The sequence below is a fragment of the Sturnira hondurensis genome, unplaced genomic scaffold, assembly GCF_014824575.4.
Source record: "Sturnira hondurensis isolate 20B ecotype Veracruz unplaced genomic scaffold, ASM1482457v3 Scaffold0022910, whole genome shotgun sequence".
Lineage (NCBI taxonomy): Eukaryota > Metazoa > Chordata > Mammalia > Chiroptera > Phyllostomidae > Sturnira > Sturnira hondurensis.
This window is the reverse complement of record NW_028095541.1, coordinates 7369358-7389237: the sequence shown is the minus strand read 5'-3', so window position 1 is coordinate 7389237 and position 19880 is coordinate 7369358. Positions and strand designations below refer to the sequence as shown.

The 19880-nt window shown below is 43.6% G+C and overlaps 1 pseudogene; it reads right to left on the bottom strand.

The window, feature by feature from the left end:
- Positions 1–14572: 14572 nt before the first annotated feature.
- On the bottom strand, positions 14573–15658 carry LOC118980544 (thioredoxin-like protein 1; annotated as a pseudogene).
- Positions 15659–19880: the final 4222 nt, after the last annotated feature.

The window sequence follows — 19880 nt, the reverse complement described above, 5'->3', positions numbered from 1 at the left end:
TGAGCAGGGGCAAACTCTCAAAGCGTCCAGAGACATGGTGCCCGCAAGGGCTGGAAAAGAGAGTTGCGCCCAGTGCTTACAGCTAAGTCCTTATATAGAGGCAAGCAAGCAAGTGTTGCACAGAAGCAGATGTGGCAGTTAGCTATTGGCTTACAGAGCCCGCGCGCAGGGAACAGGGTGGGGTCTGTCTCAACTGAAAGGAAAATTTTGAAACTAAACAGATGGCAATCAACTTACAGGATGTTTGCTAGGGACGCAGGCTCCTTGGGGCTGAGACTATTTTTCTTGTTCCCAACATTCATCTTAAGAAGGAAGAATGCCAGGGCACTAGGGCCAGGCTGGGGGAGCCTGGGAGTTGAAGGTTGAAGGCGGAAGGTGCTGCTGTGGGGCTATGGGGTGGTACTTAAGACTGCGGCAAACATGTAGCAGCACAAAAGTGGTGCCAATCAACCCCATGAGGCGGAACTAGTGTGCCATGTCAGCAGTGAGTCCCACCCAGCAAGAGCTGTGGGGATCCAGCTGTCCATTCTCCACTTCTGAGACCTGTGGTGGCCAAAGGCATGAATTTGCAAAAAAGGCCAACTGGAGTATTTGCTACCCTAAGAGTTGATAAAAACTGCTTTATTAGAGCTCGCTAGTTTAGACACAGGGAGAGTCCACCTTGACAAATAACCCACAGAGGTATGCTTCCTAGAACCTACTCTTGGCCACACCCAAACCCACCCCAAATACAAACATCAGCACAAACCACAGAGGCATGTGTCAGGAACTGCTCCCCTCCTCTCACTGTCAGGCCTCTTTCAGCACCTCACCTACAGATGACAGTCACATTCATGTTGCTTCCCCATTCCACCCCACTTCAGGGCTCAGGAGGTGAGACATTTGCATAGTGTTTCAGAATAATTATTTACCAACAATATTTTTCCTCCCTAGTTCTCACCCACTTAAATGCACTGCAGAAAAAACTCTTTTGTGTATTGCTCTACTCTCAAGTTTTATAACAAGAGCTTCAAATCCAAGGAATAGCTGGTGAGTAGAAAACTATTCATACCAGCCTATCTTGACATCTGAGTTGACCCAGGTTGCTGTGTAATGATCCTTGCAAGGGAGAAAATTGTGTAGAAATCCTGTACCTGGAGGCCCAGCCTGTGAGTTAGTTTAATAGCTGTGCATTACCCTTTGTTGAAGAAGCAGAATAGAATTGTGAATTTCTCCATAGGGACTGCCATACTTCCTGGCTTTTAGGCTTGACGTAAGCAACAGCAGTCTCCAATCTTCCAAACTTTCCTCCTGCATGTTCTGATGCCGCCAGGTCGACATTTTCTCTCTTGGCTTGATTCTGTAGAACCATGCAGAACTCAGGTGTGTGAGGGAAATGCCCAAGAGACTCTGCTCACTAGACGGAGATATCTCATGCACGCTCCTCATCTCAGTACTGTGTAGATCCTTCCTATTTTGCTGTATATTAACTTTTTCTGGATGACTGAGATACAGAAATTGGAATAATATTTTGCATGCTTTATGAAGAGGTGGTGTGGAGTAGGGGTTCACAGCCACATGCCCTGGTAAGCCTTCCACAGCCTTAATATCCTCACCTGCAGCATGGGGCCAACATACCTCCCAGGAATGTATTGGCACAGGTTGTGTTGTGTAGTAAGCACTCGTCAAGGTGGCTATTATTGTGTCTGTTATAGAATAGGAGCCTCTATTAAACATACTTTAGAGGACTTCCGCCAAGATGGAGGCGTAGGTGGAAACACTGTGCCTTCTCCCACAACCAAGTTTGAATACAACAAAGGTTTAGTAAACAAAGATGCAGCCAAAGAACAGAAAATTGAACTATTCGAAGTCCAACAACAATGAAGCATTCAACAGGGACCGGTAAAAGGGGTGGAGCCAGCAGTGGAGCAGAGCCAGGCAGGAAGGATCCCACGACCCAGGCAGCCGGGGTAGCAGCATGGACCCAGTGAGGGTGTGGGGCAGGCTGACTGTGGTCACACATTCATGCGCAGATAAACCAGCAGAGGACTGAGCAATGAGACGGACCGCCCAGGCCCCCGCAGGCAAACCCAGTGAATGCACAAGGCAGTGGGCTGACTGAAGTCACACATTCCTGTGCAGTGAGACAGACCCCATGGCCCCGGTGGTGGGAGGCAGCAGAGGGGACCACCATTGCTTTCCTTTGACCCTGCCCCCACATACAGCGTCACAACCCAGTGACTGAGTTGCCCCACCCTGGTGAACACCTAGGGCTCTGCTCCTCATACATAACAGGCACGAACAGTACAAAATATGGCTCAAGAAGAACTCAAAGCCCCAGAGCCAATAACTCTAAGCCAAAAAGAAATAGCGAACCTCTCAGATGCACACTTCAAAATACTGGTGATCAGGATGCTCACAAAATTGGTTGATTTTAGTCATAAATTAGAGGAACATATGAAGGCTAAACTAACTGAAGTGAAGGGAAATGCACAGGAAACCAATAGTGTTGGAAAGGAAACTGGGACTCAAATCAAGGGGGTGGACCAGAAGGAAGAACGAAACATCCAACCAGAAAAGAATGAAGAAACAAGAATTCAAAAAAATGAGGAGAGGCTTAGGAACCTCCAGGACATCTTTAAATGTTCCAACATCCGAATTATAGGGGTACCAGAAGGGGAAGAGGAACAGCAACAAGTGGAAAACTTATTTGACCAAATAATAAAGGAGAACTTCCCCAGTCTGACAAAGGAAATAGACTTCCAGGAAATCTAGGAAGCTCAGAGACTCCCAAAGAAGTTGGATCCAAGAAGGAACACACCAAGGCACATCATCATTACATTAGCCAAGATTAAAATTAAGGAGAGAATCCTAGAAGCAGCAAGAGGTAAGGGGACAGTCACCTACAAAGGAGTTTCCATGAGACTGTCAGCTGATTTCTCAAAAGAGACCTTACAGGCAAGTAGGGACTAGAAAGAAGTATTCCAAGTCATGAAATCCAAAGACCTACAGCCAAGATTGCTCTATCCAGCAAAGCTTTCATTTAGAATGGAAGGGCAGATAAAGTGCTTCTCAGATAAGGTCAAGTTCAAGGAGTTCATCATCACCAAGCCCTTATTTTATGAAATGTTAAAGGCACTTATCTAAGAGAAAGAAGATAAAAATATGAACAGTGAAAGGACAGCAAACTCACAGTTATTAACAACCACACCTAAAACAAAAGCAAACAACTAGGACAGGAACAAAACCACAGAAATGGAGATCACATGGAGGGTTAGCAACAGGAGAGTGGGAGGAGGAAAAGGGGGGAGAAGGTACAGAAAATAGCATAGGGAGTAGGTAGAAAATAGACAGGGGGGAGGGCAAGAATAGTAGGGAAAATATAGAATCTAAGGAACTTGAGACACGTGGTCATAAACTAAAGGGCGGAATGGTGGGGGAGGGGGTATGCGGGGTGGAGGGGAATGAAGGGGGAAATAAAACAACTGTAATGGTATAATCAATAAAATATATTAAAAAAACATACTTTAATATGAGTTGCATAAAAGACATTATTAGTGATATGTACATCTGAAGAGATTTGTGGGTCAAATGGTAGTAGTTCCTTTATATGTGAAAGTGATCTTAGTGATTTGTTATTTGATTTCAGAAAGAAATGTTTTGTCTTGCTTTGTCTAACTGAAATCCTTGTGATATAAATGAAAAGACATGTATATGCAGTCATTTAAACATGATTGAAGAACAAGAACAATGGCATGCTTATAGTCTTGGTTTTTTTTTTACATTAGGACCAAAGCTAGAGATGCTTTGAAATATACACTTGTTTCCTTTGTTAAATGAACAAAAGTCAATATTGGAATAGAACATATAAAATCAAAGCCTAGAGTGAGGAGAATATTTCTTGAGTACATTTTGTTGAACTCCTGATTTTCATTACAGTATTTCCACAAATAGAAAAGGGGGGCATTCAATATTTGGAAATGTCAAAAGGGCTTTTCAAGCCATTACTGATCATCTGTTCTAGGGGGTCTTTTAAAAAGGATTTAAAGCTGTTGTTGGTGTGGCTCAGTGGGTTGGGCAGTAGCCTATGAACCAGAAGGTCACTAGTTTGATTCCCAGTCAGGGCACATGCCTGGGTTATGGGCCAGGTCCCCAGTAGGAGTCACACAAAAAATATTGGTATTGTGTGGATAAATTTGAATGTGAGAATCAACCCTGTGTTCATGGCCCAAATAGGGCAAATGACATAACTTTTGGCTGGTCCTCAGTCTGGTTCTCAATCCACTGAGCCACACCAGCCAGGGCAAGAAATGACATAACTATGACAAATAGTTGTGCTGATATGTTCCCACAGAAAACCATCCTGGTTGATTTGGATTAAAAAGCTTGAGTGAAAACAGCTATACTTTCTCCAGTGTGAAATGGGGTGCAAAGTGAAGGTGAAGCAATCATCCAGCCTCTGCCTATAGAAAGGTGGGAATGAAGACCATTAATAACCCAAATAGAAACATATGAGTATGGCACAGAGGAAAGCCACTTTCCCTGTAAATTTTAGTCTGTAAATATTCCATCTGTCTCCGAAATCTTGCCCCCTGAATATGCACCTTTCCCCAAATACTACACTCCAGGCAAACTTGTCTAACACAGTTTTCTCTAGTCACTAAACTATATTTGATAGTCACTAAACTATGCTCTTTTTCCCTACTCTGTCCCTGCCCGATACGTGGTGTTATTCTTTCCTTATACCAACCTCAGAAGCTCCCTGGAGTCAGAAAAGCTGCACCCTTTTCTCTAACATCTTCCCTCCTGCAGGCCTCACCTTCCCATCTACCTTTTCTACCTCTGTCCTTCCATCCCATCTGCCTTCAGAAAGCTTCCCTCCACTCAAATTCCCAACTCATTGCCAGTTGGGCTATTCTCTGAGTATGTCAGGTGGAAGACAGGAAGGAAGTTCACCTGTAGTGCATGACAAAGGAGAGATGTCTCATCCACAACATGGTCAATGACAATTTTAAAGCATGCCAAGTTGCCATTTAAAAGAGGCTTCCTCTTTTCTTCACCTTTTGCTTCACTAAAAACTTTGGATTTCTATTGATTCCTACTATTTTGGACTTCAACTCCTTGAATCTGAAGATATATAAAAAATTATCTGTTCACATCTCTTTGAGTTTGGCCCCTTGCCTTTTCTCCCCTGAAACACCTGCTAGCATGGTGGATTTTCTTCTGGTTCCCATGTCTCTGACTCCTGAGAACAAGGTTGGTCTCTTCATTTATCTCAGATGCAACTTTCAATTCTACCAAATCTCTCTTGAGTTGTGTATTTCATTTTATTTCATTTTTTGTAGACCTTCCAATTAAAATACTATGTATTTTTTTATTTCTGGAGGTTCTATTTGCTAGTTTTCACACGCCCTCTTTATTTTTAAATAGAAGTTTGCTCTTTTTTAGAAATTTGACTCATTGTTTTGGGGGTTTTTTTTGTATTTTTTGTAAGTATCTCAAATACTTACAGCTTGAATTTTGCCACTCATTCTGTTTGAGGATTTTTGATCACTGTATTTTGTCAGTTTGATTACAAGCTTGAGTTTAGGAGGGTTTTCTTCATTCATGAGAATCTCCTGTGGCTTCATTGTGAAAGTCCTTACAAACCCTTTTTGCAGCCAATTTTTTTGTGATATTGTGGCTCGGGGATACTAGTGCTAGGCAGGATAGATAGTAAGCTAAGGCAGGGAGGGGGAGGGAGATATGTCTCACCCATTAACTAAATAGCCCTGAGCCTAGTCTAATAAGATTGCCAGGTGTTCCAGAAATCACAAGAAAATCTATGATAGGACAAGAGGAGGGGAGCCTTTGAAATTCTGTATGAATCATTTCTACTATCTGGGAAAGAAAGCCTTTGGAACTGTGTATTAATCCCAAGGACTAAAGAGAGAAGGAGGAGAGGGAGCCTAGAAGCTGGCTTCAAGCATAATACCCCTAAAATCCTAATGGCTGGGGTAATAAAGCTAGCTGTGTCACAGGTGGGCACAGGTAACAAGGGTCTTCGTGATCATGGACCAAGAATTGGAACAAACATACAGAGAGTTCATAGCAGAGAGGGAGAGAGCAATTAAGTGAAAGTACACTCCACAGAACCTAGGAGTAGGCCAACTCTGAGCAGAGATTAAACTCGGAGGCTGGAGGGACTCTATTCCTATAAGGCAAATATTTCCTGGCTAGTTTTGGTGAGGTCTTATGGCACACGTACAAATAGTTATATTACTTTAACACTACTGTGCATGTGGTCTCCCAGGATTTTCTATGATTTAGCCACCAGGGAAGAGGGTCCTACAATGCTAATTTATGACAGTGCTATTATAATGAAGCAGGGGTCATGTGGCATCTTCTGCACAAGTACATTAATGATTCACCATGATTCAGTGCTTTTCCAGAAAGTAGGAACAAGTGGCCTTAGAACAGGGTCTTTGTCTTCCTGACTATCTCCTGCCTCAATTTCCCCCCTGAGAGACATGGTTCTCAAAAATCTTTTTGGGGTTGTTGAAGGGTGAAGATTATTCCTCTGTAACTTCCTCTGGCTTAGATGGGGCAATAGTCTCTGCCTATCAAGAAACATGAAACTCTCACTCTATTCGACCTACAGGCTGAAGAGGAACTCCTGAAGCCATCACAGATGCTGTATGTTGGTCAGCTTCTACATCTCTGTCAAGGAGTGGTTGGAAACTCTGGAGCATCAGCAGTTTGATGTGGAGCTGCTTAAGTCTAGAAGATACAAATTTAACAAGTAAATGAAACAAATAAGGTCCTAAAAGTAATAAGAGCAGCAAGGTTATTAAGGGACCTAAGAGGGGTAGCAGCTATGTTAAGCTAGGGAGCCAGGAGGTTAGGGTACCCCTAATTATATTTATGTAGCCACTCTGCCTGTTCATAAATTTTCCTTGAATTAGTTTCAACCATTCCAGGTGCAGCAGGTTTTACTCATAACAGTGCATACGCCACCCTGTTCTACTTGAAGATAGTCAAGGGTGAGGTGGTTATCCATGGCTACATTTGCCAGTGAATCTACTGATCTTGATAGTCCAGCTATTGGATCAATATTGATGGTATTTTTAGAGACTTCTTCTATAATCTTAGTGAGTTCCCTTAGGGTAGCCTCATTGTGGACAAAGCCTCCCCAGGAGGCTGCCAACGGCTACAGTGGCAGCAACTCTAGCTACTACTAGACTGAAAGCTTGTTGTTATTGTTGTTGTTGTTGTTCTGCTAAAAGATAGGTTTCCAGGACCCTAGGTTGTGTTTATAACAGTAAAGTCTTGAGGTGCCAAGGTCTCTAAGCTCTAGTCACCCCTATATTTAGAGTTGCTGAGATGTGTATAAGCAATAGCTTCTTGAACTTCCGAATGATCTGCTAGCCAGTTACTGGGAGTCCCACATAGCCAGACAAGGCCCCACCCAGATGGGTGCTGCAATGACTGTGACATTGGTGGAGTTATATTTGTTAAGGAGGGCGTATGGCAAGGGGGAAAGGCAGTCCTTAAGGGGTCCCAACTTATCTCCCTGATTTTCCTCTCCTGCAGTAGGTGGTAGAAATTTTGCCAATGCCCCTTGAAGGAGTTGGTTCAATTTCCAACTAACATATTTCAAAGTGTTGTTGGTGTCTGCATTATAAGTTTTGTCAAAGCAGCAGTGAGTACTATTAAGAGTGCAGTTAGAATCATAATTCAGGTAGCATACTCTTTGTGACCAATTCGAAAGCTTGAAAATTCTTCCTCAGAAAGATTCTCTAGAAACCTGGAACTTGAAAGAGAGGCCAGGGCTTCAAATGGGTTAATGACGCTGGTATGATTATTATTATAACATGGGGTGGATCCTATAGTACTGTTGAGTTTAAGAGAAATACTGGNTTGAAGGAGTTGGTTCAATTTCCAACTAACATATTTCAAAGTGTTGTTGGTGTCTGCATTATAAGTTTTGTCAAAGCAGCAGTGAGTACTATTAAGAGTGCAGTTAGAATCATAATTCAGGTAGCATACTCTTTGTGACCAATTCGAAAGCTTGAAAATTCTTCCTCAGAAAGATTCTCTAGAAACCTGGAACTTGAAAGAGAGTCCAGGGCTTCAAATGGGTTAATGACGCTGGTATGATTATTATTATAACATGGGGTGGATCCTATAGTACTGTTGAGTTTAAGAGAGATACTGGAGTAATTAAACGACTCTAATTCTAGCGGGTCATATGGAAGCACAAAGGAGGGTTCTGCTCCCATCAGTGAACCATTTGTCATCAGGGTTTTCTAAGGGTGGATCTAGCAAGTCAGTCCTGCTGGAGTGAGTAAGATTAATAATCTCTGAGCAGGAATGGGTCAAATCTGGGGATAATTCTATAGGCATTAAGGAGGCTGGATTTAAGGTACTACCGGTCTTTACAATTACTTCTGGATTGTCCAGAAGGGCCTGATATTTGGTCAGTCCATTTCCTATAAGCCAGAGGTGCCCTTTCATTTCCAATATTCATTATACCTCATGTGGAGCTAGGGCCTCTAACTTCAGTCTGAAAGTTAACTTAGCGGCTTCCTTGGTTAGCAGGGCTGTGGCTGCAACTGCTTTTAGACACGGAGGCTACCAGTTGCTAGAGTGTCCAGTGTTTTAGAGAAATATGCACCTAGTTGACACTCATTCTCTAGTTGTTGGACCAAGACCCCTAATGCTATTCCATGCTTCTCCACAATGTATAGAGGGAAAGGCTTGTTTAACTTAGAGATGCCTAAGGCCAGGTGCTCGACTAGGGCCTGCTTGATTTTATTAAAAGCCTGATCACATTCCTTTTGCCATATAATGGCTTCTGTGTCTGGCGCCTTAGAAGCTTTGTACAAAGTTTTGGCAATTAGCCCAAAGTTGGGGATCCAAATCCTATAGAATCCTGTCATTCCTAAAGAGGAGCAAAGCTGCTGTTTAATAGCAGGTGGAGTTAACTCAGTAATGGCTTTTAATGAAGCAGGGGTTACGTAGCCTCTTCTGTGCAGGTGCATTAGTGATTCACCATGAATCAGTGCTTTGCCAGAAAGCAGGAAAAACTGGTCTTAGAACAGGGTCTCTGTCCTGTATCAGTGTCCTTCGTCTAGCCCTGGGGCACCTCCACAATTTCCTCCTTCCTGCCTGTCTCCTGCTTTAGCTGGGTACCCACTGGCAGCTTCATGCTTGAGTGTATTTCATAAATAAACTTACTATCTCATTTTCACTATACTTGTTGTCTCTTGCTGGAACTCTCTCTTGAGCAAGGTGCCCACAAAAACAAAGGAGGTGGAGTCCCTTAGCTTTGGTCTCCACAATAACACTAGGATAATATAAACTGAAACTCCACCTTGATGAGGAGAAGTCCTGGAGTTCTGAATTCTTGGAGGAACTTTTACCTAGTGCCACTGGATGAGGTTTTCTTAACTCAATGGATTGTGTGCAGAGGGGTTTGGGAACCATGTATTGCATCTAGGCTTGTTCTCCGTCCCAATTACCCTCCTTGCAAGGATTCAAAGTCTTGTTTCTGATTAAGGGGATTGGGACCACACTTGTCCCAGGCCAGGGCATTGCTCAAACACTCACAGTGCCAGTATTCGGTTCTCTCTAGTTTATGGCACTTGGCAATTACCCTTTGCCTCCCTGCTCCACACTTCCTTCTGTTTAAAGATCAGCCTTTCATTTAAAAAAGTTGTTCTATTTTAGCAATCTGAAGGATTTTAGGCAGTTTAAATCAGCCCTTTTGCCAGAAACAGAAACAATCACTGATAGAATTGGATGAGTTGTCAGTAGGCATGGTTGTTTCTGCTCATCAGTGGTGATTGGACTAACAGGCTGCTCTGCTGGTGATAATGACTGTGTCTAAGTCACCCTATGCTGTATACACTGGCATATCCATACCCATGCTTTCAGGAGTGTGAGGTTGCCCTCCACTCAACTGCTCCATATCCATGGTTCAGAACACAAGCTTCCAATTCTTTTTTTTAAATATTTTATTGATTATATCATTACAGTTGTCCCATTTCCCCTTCACCCTGCACACCCCTCCCCCACCATTCCCCGCTTTAGTTTATGTCCACGTGTCACAAGTTCTTTAGATTCTATACTTCCCATACTATTCTTACTCTCTCCCCTGTCTATTTTCTCCTCACCACCTATGCTACTTATTCTCTGTACCTTCTCCCCCCTTCTCCTCCTCCCACTCCCCTGTTGCTAACCCTCCATGTGATCTTCATTTCTATGGTTCTGCTCCTGATGTAACTGTCCTCTTAGTTTGCTTTTGTTTTAGGTGTGGTTGTTAATAACTGTGAGTTTGCTATCCTATTACGGTTCATATTTTTCATCTTCTTTTTCTTAGATAAGTCCCTTTAACATTTCCTATAATAAGGGCTTGGTGATAATGAACTCCTTGAATTTGACCTTTTCTGAGAAGCACTTTATTTGCCCTCCCATTCTAAATGAAAGCTTTGCTGAGTAGAGCAATATTGGTTGTAGGTCTTTGGATTTCATGACTTGGAATACTTCTTTCCAGCCCCTTCTTGCCTGTAAGGTCTCTTTTGAGAAATCAGCTGACAGTTTGATGAGAACTCCTTTGTAGGTGACTGTCCCCTTATCTCTTGCTGCTTCTAGGATTCTCTCCTTAATTTTAATCTTGGGTAATCTTGAGTAACTAAATCTTGGGTATCTTGGTGTACTCCTTCTTGGGTCCAACTTTTCTGGGAGTCTCTGAGCTTCCAGGACTTCCTGGAAATCTATTTCCTTTGCCAGATTGGGAAAGTTCTCCTTTATTATTTGTTTAAATAAGTTTTCCACTTGTGGCTGTTCCTATTCCCCTTCTGGTACCCCTATCATTCAGATGTGGGAATGTTTATAGATGTCCTGGAGGTTCCTAAGCCTCTCCTCATATTTTTGAATTCTTGTTTCTTCATTCTTTTCTGGTTGGATGTTTCGTTCTTCCTTCTGGTCCACCCCCTTGATTTGAGTCCCAGTTTCCTTTCCATCACTATTGGTTTCCTGTGCATTTCCCTTCACTTCAATTAGTTTAGCCTTCATATGTTCCTCTAATTTATGACTAAAATCAACCAATTTTGTGAGCATCCTGATCACCAATATTTTGAACTGTGCATCTGAGAGGTTTGCTATTTCTTTTTCGCTTAGAGTTATTGGCTCTGGGGCTTTGAGTTCTTCTTGAGCCATATTTTGTACTGTTCGTGCCTGTTATGTATGAGGAGCAGAGCCCTAGGTGTTCACCAGGGTGGGGCAACTCAGTCGCTGAATTGTGACACTGTATGTGGGGGCGGGGTCAAAGGAAAGCAATAGTGGCCCCCTCTGCTGCCTGCTGCTGCCCCGCTGGGGCCCGCACGGTCCATCCCACTGTGCGGGAATGTGTGACCACAGCCAGCCCACCGCCCTGTGCCCTCACTGGGTCTGCCGGACACTACCCCGGCTGCCTGGGTGCCTGCGGTCAGAGGATCTTTTTTGCCAGTCCCTCCTCTGCTTCTGGCTCCGCCCCTCTTACTGGTCCAGTTGAATGGTTGGTTGTTGTCGAACTTCTGTATAGTTAAATTTTCTATTCTTTGGCTGCATCTTTGTTCACCAAATCTTTGTTGTATTTAAACTTGGTTGTGGGAGAAGGCACAGTGTTTTCACCTATGCCTCCATCTTGGCAGAAGTCCTTAATTATTTTCTGATTGGATGTTTTTTTCTCCCTTCTGGTCCACATCAATGATTTGGGTCCCAGTTTCCTTCCCATCACTATTGGTTCCCTGTACATTTTCCTTTATTTCACTTAGCATAGCCTTCATTTTTCTGTCTAATTTGTGACCAAATTCAACCAATTCTGTGAGCATCCTGATTACCAGTGTTTTGAACTGTGCATCTGATGGGTTGACTATCTCTTCATTGCTTAGCTGTATTTTTTTCTGGAGCTTTGATCTGTTCTTTCCTTTGGGCTTTTTTTGTCTTGATGCACCTGTTACATAGTAAGGGGCAGGGCCTTAGGTGTTCACCAGGTCAGGGCAACCCATGTTGTGGCCTTGTGATGCTGTATGTGCAGACTCAGTCAGAGAGGGAACAATGGCGCTTGCTCTGCTCTCTGCCAGATTTTAGTTACTCCCTGCCACTTCCCACAAGCAAATTGGGCCTTTCTGGTGCTCATTCCCATGTGGGTGGGTCTCTCCAACAAACTCTTCTGTGATGCTGGGAGTTTCTGCCACTGCTGTCTCGACTCCCACGGATGTTTTCAATCCGCGGTTTGAGGCTTTATATCCTGGGTCTGGGACCCTGGGTTGTGTGGTCTGTCCTGCTCCCCAGTTGTTTCTCCTGGTTTATCTGTGAGCCAACGTGGATCCGCCCACTCTAGCAGCCACCACCTTGCTGGGTCCAAGTGGTCTTGCTGCAAATCCTCTCTGCCCCAGCTCCCTGACTCTGCCCCTTCTGCCAGTCTGGATGAATGTGTCTTCTTTAACTCCTTTGTTGTCAGACTTCTACAACATTTGATTTTCTGTCAGTTCTGATTGTTTTTTGCTTTAAAATTGTGGTTGTCCTTCTTCTGGTTGTGTGAGGAGGCATAGTGTGTCTACCTACACCTCCATCTTGGCCAGAACACTTCCACATTCTTCACCAGTTAAAGGGACCTTGAGGATCCTCCCTGTTTATGCCTGAGCTGTGACCTTCATTGGAAAAGTGAAATACAGGCATGCTATCTCCCAGGGGGAACTGGCCCTTCTCCCTGGAAGACTAGTACCTTTGGTCTTTAGCTGTTCTTTCGGGGACAACTGGCCCTTCTCCCAGAGGGACCGGTTAGTTAGTCAAGTCACACAAGGCCCTTAGAGTGTAGCCACTTTTGTCTGAAACATATTTAACCATAGCCCCCATAGTGAGACTTTGAAATCTCACCTAAGGGAAGGACACTTCACTTGGAACTTTTCCCAGTCAGACCCCAAATGCTATCTCTGGGATTCTCCAGTCTGTGTTCGGCTGTTGGTGATTTCCTTTCTGGTGATGTATGCTCATGATTCTCGCTTTTCTCTTTGCTCTGACTTAATAAAGTGCTTAACTATTCACTGGTAGGTTGGAGTTGCTCAAGAAACCAGATGGACACAGCAAGTCAAGGAGCAGGGTTTATTAGAGAAATTAGAAGGGAAAGTGGAGCCACCCAAGGGGGACTGGGACTTGTGGGGGAAAGGAGAAAGTGAAGCCAACCAAGACTTGTTCAGTTGTTCTTAGGGCCGGTGTGTGTGTGTGTGTGTGTGTGTGTGTGTGTGTTGTCGGGTTTTTTTTTTTTGAGTGTTATAAACCTTTATGTCTTGCCCTCTGTGTTCATTTGACCCAAGGCAACATAAAAATAAAATACATAAGATACACAGAAATCACCACCGACCAGTTAATGTGCTCACATACAGAGGAACTAAACATCTAATGACACTGGGGTTCCAGTGTGTGACAAAATTTAACAAAAAACTGACACATAATTGTTTTCATAAATGTGCATAAATACTTTGGTCTCCCAAAGGCAAAATGGTATCTCCACCATACTCCTAGGCAAAAATGCCCTCAAATGTACTATTTAATGAACAGAATTAAAACTATTAGTCTTACATACTCTTTTCAAACACTGAAATTTTAAAATACTTAGAGAAATTAAAATATTACATTTCAACCTTAAAAATAATTAAAACATTAGATTTACCAATACTTCATAGATTACAGTTTTAAGATTTAAAAAAGCAATAATGAACAGATGTTTTGTTTTGCCAGCCTGTTACAAAAGGCCTTTTAAACATATACATTTGGCCAATTCATTTGTAATCTTAAATCAAGTTCTCTGAATATTTATACTGCACCTTTTGGTGGTTAAAAAAATAAATACTTGATTAGAGGATATTAATTCATGTTGCTTCACAAATTCTGAGTTCTGTATTTTCTCTACTGTCAAATTTCAACACACCTCTTTTCACAAGCAAATGGCTGACTCCAACTTCTAAAGTTCATCCAGAAGGAATTCAAATATGTGGTCTCATTAACTACACGTTTTAGGTGAGGACAGTTAAATCTCACTATACTTGTTTTATTTCTGGTAGTTTATAGTTTGAGAAATTTCTATAGCCCATGCACCCAGCTGCTGTTCAGCAAACATAAGTTTTTACTTATTTGAACATGGTCAGCTACTCCAATGCACTGATCAGAACTTGCTCTGTGTGTTTACACGTGAGGGCACATGTGCTCCTAATTCCCTAGATCAGTTTGGCTCCTCCGAAAAGAGAAATGAGCTTTAGCTTAATATGCTACCTGATACTTCAGTTTCTTCTAAAATCAAAAGTCGGCCAATTTACGAAGGAATGGAAAGAGAAAATGCTTATTTAAAAGGACAAAAATTAAGTTTGGCAAAAGTAGTGACTTTTATTCACAATTTCATGTAACAAAATGATGAGAGAAACTAATGCTGTCTTTGGAACAAAAGCAATGCTTTACTGGTAATGGCAATGAAGGGAATTTTGACAGTCTCTGGTGAGAACTGAGCAGTCATCTAGAAGCTGTGGGTCTGATTGCCATGTGGCCTTCTAGTATCTTTTGTACCTTAGTGACTTTCTTTCTTTTCTTTTTTCTTTTTTTGCTCACTACTCATTTGAAGTCATTCATATTTGTTGCCTGGATTGGAGTACCAATGAAAGTAAAATATGAAATTCTTTTTCTAAAGATCTTATTTACTCATATTTAAAGAGAGAGGAAGAGAGGGAGAAAGAGAGGGGGAGAAACATCAATGTGTGGTTGCCTCTCACACGGCCCCCATTGGGGACCTGGCCTGCATGTGCCCAGAGTGGAAATCGAAGCGGCAACCCTTTGGTTCAGCCCGTGTTCAACCCACTGAGCTACACCAGCCAGGGAAGAATATGAAATTCTTGTGGTTTCTTCTTGATTTGACTGAACAAATAGTTACGCTGTTAACACACTGAAACATAACATAACGAAGTGGAGTAATGCTATCTTCTTTACTATCATCCTCTGTTCCAGAGCTTGAGTTTGTTAACTTCTTTCTGCTTCTTCCAAATCCATAGATTAGGGTACACTGATAAAATTTCTTATGTATTTAGGACCCTGACCATTATTGGGCCCTTGAAATTTCATTGACTAAAGGTTAATAGGCTGATTGAATGCTACAGTAATAAGCGGCTATCCATCGCAGTCAGATTCCAGGGAGATTGTGTCTTTTTGTAAACAGTTGTCAAATCCATGCTCACCACTTTCATTAAGACATTCACAGCCGGCTCTGTTAATAAAAGGCATGAAGTCCAGATAGCCTTTTGGAATATCGGTGTCCTCATTGCTTCTAGGGTCATTTTCTAAGTGCTGCTTGATTTTTTCTTCTAATCCCGTGGCATCTGTTCCTTGATATTGATCAATTCTTACTTTGTTTAGAAAAAACAGAAATGAAGGTTATATATTGCTATATTGCTAATATATTGTCGGTGGCGGCTGTTCCCTGACACTGGTGTACATCTACTTCCAAGAAAACTGCCTGCAAATGTTATTACTCATAGCACTGAATGCTGGGGCAACCCTTAAACATGGTCCACACCCTCACATGGTAAACTCGACCCCAGTGAGTCTGAAGCCCTCCGCTTGGCTCCTGCTGGAAATTTGGGTCGCCCCCTACCCGCTTCACTCCCACCATTCTCAGAGAGCCCAGGAGGGAAGCCGCATGCCACTGGCTTCAAAAGTGAAAAAGACAACTCAGGAGAGGAAGGCAGGGGAGTGGTCAGAGGAGGTGGCTACCGCAGAGCTTCTCCAGGGGTTCTCAGGGCAGAGTCCCTCCAGGAAGCAGAGCGGTGGGGTGGGGGAGTGGGGTGGGGAGGGAAGAGGCAAGGGAAGGGAAGGCATCTCATAGGGCGGGTTTTTAAGCACAAAAACCCGCGAAGAGTAACTGATTAGGGTGTAAGAGTCTGATTGGCTAGAGCTGGTTGCTAGTGTTCTTGATTCGTCTTGTCAGGCCTGAGGTTAAAGCTGCATCCTGTTATGCCAGATAGGCTGACCCAAGACCTCAATGTTAGTCCAGCGTCTGTTTGTCCTGGGTAGGGTTGGCAGGCAGTTTCCCAGGCAGGTAGTTTCCCATGTTGCAATTTTCCTGCCTGATGATTTTCCATTCCTCCTAGGCCTCCCTAGGTCTGTCATTTACCTTTGACTTGGGTTTTTTATTGTCTGCAAATCCCAAGCTCCAAATTAAGTGGCCATGATCTCATACGTGCCCCTTAACGGCACAATTCTCCACACCTGGGTTTCAGTCCCAGCTCTGTCACACATCTTACTGTGAGATCATGGGCTGATTGTCTTCCAAACTTCAGTCTTCCCATATGTAAGACCAGGACAGTAACATCTGACTTACCTGAGCACAATAAGGATTAAATGAGGTTCTGCACAGAACGTACTTAGAATCTAGTGCCTGGATCATCGTAACTGCCACCAATAAATGGTAAGTGTTCTTGGCATTGTCCCCAAGAATAGCAATCAAACTATTTCCAAGCTTGCTGACACTTGTGTTTTGAGTCCACCTTTGGGATTCCCCTTTTTTCTGTCATCTGAGTCACCCAAGTGAATGAGTGTAGGAGAACCAGGAGGACCCAGGGTTTGGGGTCTAAATCCCTACCTGCTGCTTGCTGGCTGTGGAGGGAACAGCTTCTCCAAAACTCATCTCCCTGGCTGTAAAATGGGGATATGAATACCTCACTTGTGGGTTGATGGTGCAGGATGAATGTGAAGATGCCCAGAGAGGCAGGTAATGGGCTCAGCTTCCCCCAAGTCTGGGTCTGTGTGGTCTGTTCCCTCAGGCATCTTATGTTCCCTGCAGTGTCTGTCCTGTGCACACTGGGCTGAGTGGAGTGACTGAAACCAAGAGGAGAAATGTGACACCACTGACCAGGGCAGGAAACAGTGACTCCATGTGTGGCCACAGGATGTCAGAGCTGAAGTGCTCATGCTCATGTTTTAGCTGTAGGAGTTCTGCTCTGTGTGTGGCTGAGATGGGGACATTATCCCCACCTTTCTTATCTTTCCACAGAAGCCAGAATCTGCCTGCACCAGGGATGAACCTGATCAGGTGAGCACTGCTGAAGCCTAGACTCAAGGCCCACCCCAGGTGGGCAGAGATGCCCAGGAGGAGGTTGAGTCACTCCTGGCTGATAATATAAAAGGCCTGTTTCTGCCTGAGGAGCTGGCAAAGGGTGTGGATCTCTTAAAAGACTGACTGGATTCTCTTCCTACTTTGCATAACAACCTTGAACTTGACATTTCTACTTTCAAGGGAGGGGGAAATACAGGAGAGTCCTGAGGGGTAACGGAAATCTTTCTTCTCCAGTGGCTCAAGACTTTTACCAGAGCAGTGGATGGACCAGACCACCAGAACATTCGCACAAGCCAGGACAAACCCACATGGACATTGACTTGGAGCTCTAAAAATCATTTGCAGTATCAACTGGTGGCTCAGATTCCTCGGCTTGGCGGTGTCTATCAGCTGTTCCGTGTTTCTTCCTCTTCCTCATAACTGCCACTGTGGCTCAGAGTGTGACAGGTGCTTTGTCGTTCCACTCATCTGCCCAACTTCTCAGCAATACTATCTGTATTAACATGCCACTTTCCCAGAATGAAAGTTGAGGTCAGAGAAATGAAGGTATTTGCCCACGGAGAAGAAGATGGCAACATGATGGAGTACCTACTTCCAAAGGCGGCTTCATTCATTGTCTAATTTGCCAACCCCACTGTCTTGCCCTGGGTCCTACTCCTTGTGTTCCGGAAAGCCTAATTGAGAGATCAGTGCTCCAGGCTCCTCCCCTGACACACAAACCAAGAGCTCTGGGGAGTTCCTTCCTCCACTGGGGCTTAGCTTCTTTATCTATTAAATGGAGAGTGTAGTTAGATGACCTCCAGGGCTCTCAGGATTCTTCTGATCAAGTTCTAGGAGAACACACATTTCTGCCAGATCATCTCTTGTATCTCTTCACTTCACAAAATCTTACCTGAAAGTCTGAAGATAGAATACAGGGGACTAGTGTTTACAGAGAGCTGACTTTGAACCAGAATTGTGTTTGGTGACATTAGCCAAAGTTTCTGTTTTTCATTAAGCCTGATACTAATCTACTTTGATTGTTTCTGGTATTTATAAACTCCTCATTCTTGATTCGTTGTCTTTCTGTTATTCTATGTTTACAATGCTTTCTTCCTGCCCCTCCCTGCCAGAGAACTAGACCAAGAGCCATTTACTCTGGGGAGCACCCCATAAGAATTTCCTACTCTGCTGATTTTGGGTAAAGAGCTGGAGAGAAGAAGGCTAGGCAGGAAGGTTGGCTTAACAAGAATGAGCATGGATGATTTTCTCTAAAGGGCTGGACATGATGTTTTGAGTTCTCATTAATCTGGACCATTTGGGGTACCTCCTAGGCCATGAAACCTTCATTCCTTTTGTGTACAGGAATAACAAGATTGTTTCTGCTTGTTTCTGCAACTTCCCAAGAACCTTTTTTCTGTGTGGGAATGTCTTGCTCAATCATCACTGTTCATTCAGGGTTAGAATTCATGAGTGACTAGGATCATGAAAGAATGCTGGGTAAAGAAGTATCTCAGAAAACTTTGCCCTTGGCCTGTAGATACTTCAAAGTGTGATTGGGAATTAACAATCTTGTAAAAAAAATAGCCTTTAAGAAAATTTTAAAACATTATTTGATGAGCCCAAACCCACCCACCCTGGACAATCCCATGGTGGTGGTTGGGACTTGGAACACTTTCCACTTCATATATAATAGAAATACATAGACTGAGAAACTCTTAGGAAGACTGAAGATATAGCCCCTGTTAGCTAGACCCAAGAACATATAAAACTCCTAGACTTCAGTTAAATTCACACCAATTCAGCGGATTTATCTAAACTTTGCTATTCTCTTTGCTAAGCCCCAAAGTTTCTGTGGCTTAACACAAGTGAAGTTCATTTCTCCTGTGACACCAAATGGGGGAGGGCAAGAAGTTGGCTGGAATGGGGAGACTTCTTCACACTCCTGAAACCGGGTGAGGGAGGGTCTGCCATGGCCTCGCTCTGGATGACAACCCAGCACAGGGAAAGGGGAAGAATGATATAATCTCATAGGAGGGCCCCATGGGCAGTTATGCCAGCCCACTCTGGGTGGCCCATAGTCACCTACATGCAAGAGGACTGGGACACAAAGTTCCCAGCTGGGCAGTGCACATACATATTGAGCACTGCATCGTGCTCCCAGGGGGCTGACAGTGCAGGCTGGGAGAACAATCACTTCCCTTCCTACCTGCATCTCCTCACCAGTGCCCAAGCACCTTTCCCTCACCTCACCATTCCTTGCATCCTTTCTTACCTCCAAGACACACACACACACACACACATACCATCATTGCTTCAGGCCTAGCACTATTTTCCCACAATATAATTTTCATCAGTCCTTGCCTAGAACTTGAGTGGATCCCCTGATGTTGCATCAGGGTTACACTGCTTTGACTTTTGTTTTAAATCCCTTGTAATATGGGCCCCACTTCCTTGTTCCAGACTATATGAAGACTTCAAATAGTTCTTGCCCTAATTGGAACTTCCACTTGGCTATGGGTGGTCCTGTAGTTTTTACACATTGCCCTCTTCATTTTTTATGCCTGTTTTGGTGTTCTTTGTCAGGTTGTAAATTCCTTAAGCAGAAAGAACAAGTCTGATAGAGACAGCTCCTGCTCCTCATTGCTCAGTGTTCTGCCATCCTCCTCTACTTGGTGTAGACATAGGCAGTGTCCTTATCTGTACAACACTGCCATCTGCTGGTGGAGACAGTCACTGTAGGCTTACAGAAGGTGTTTCCTGACGGATCAGGACCGCTCAGGAGAATTAATTTTTTCAC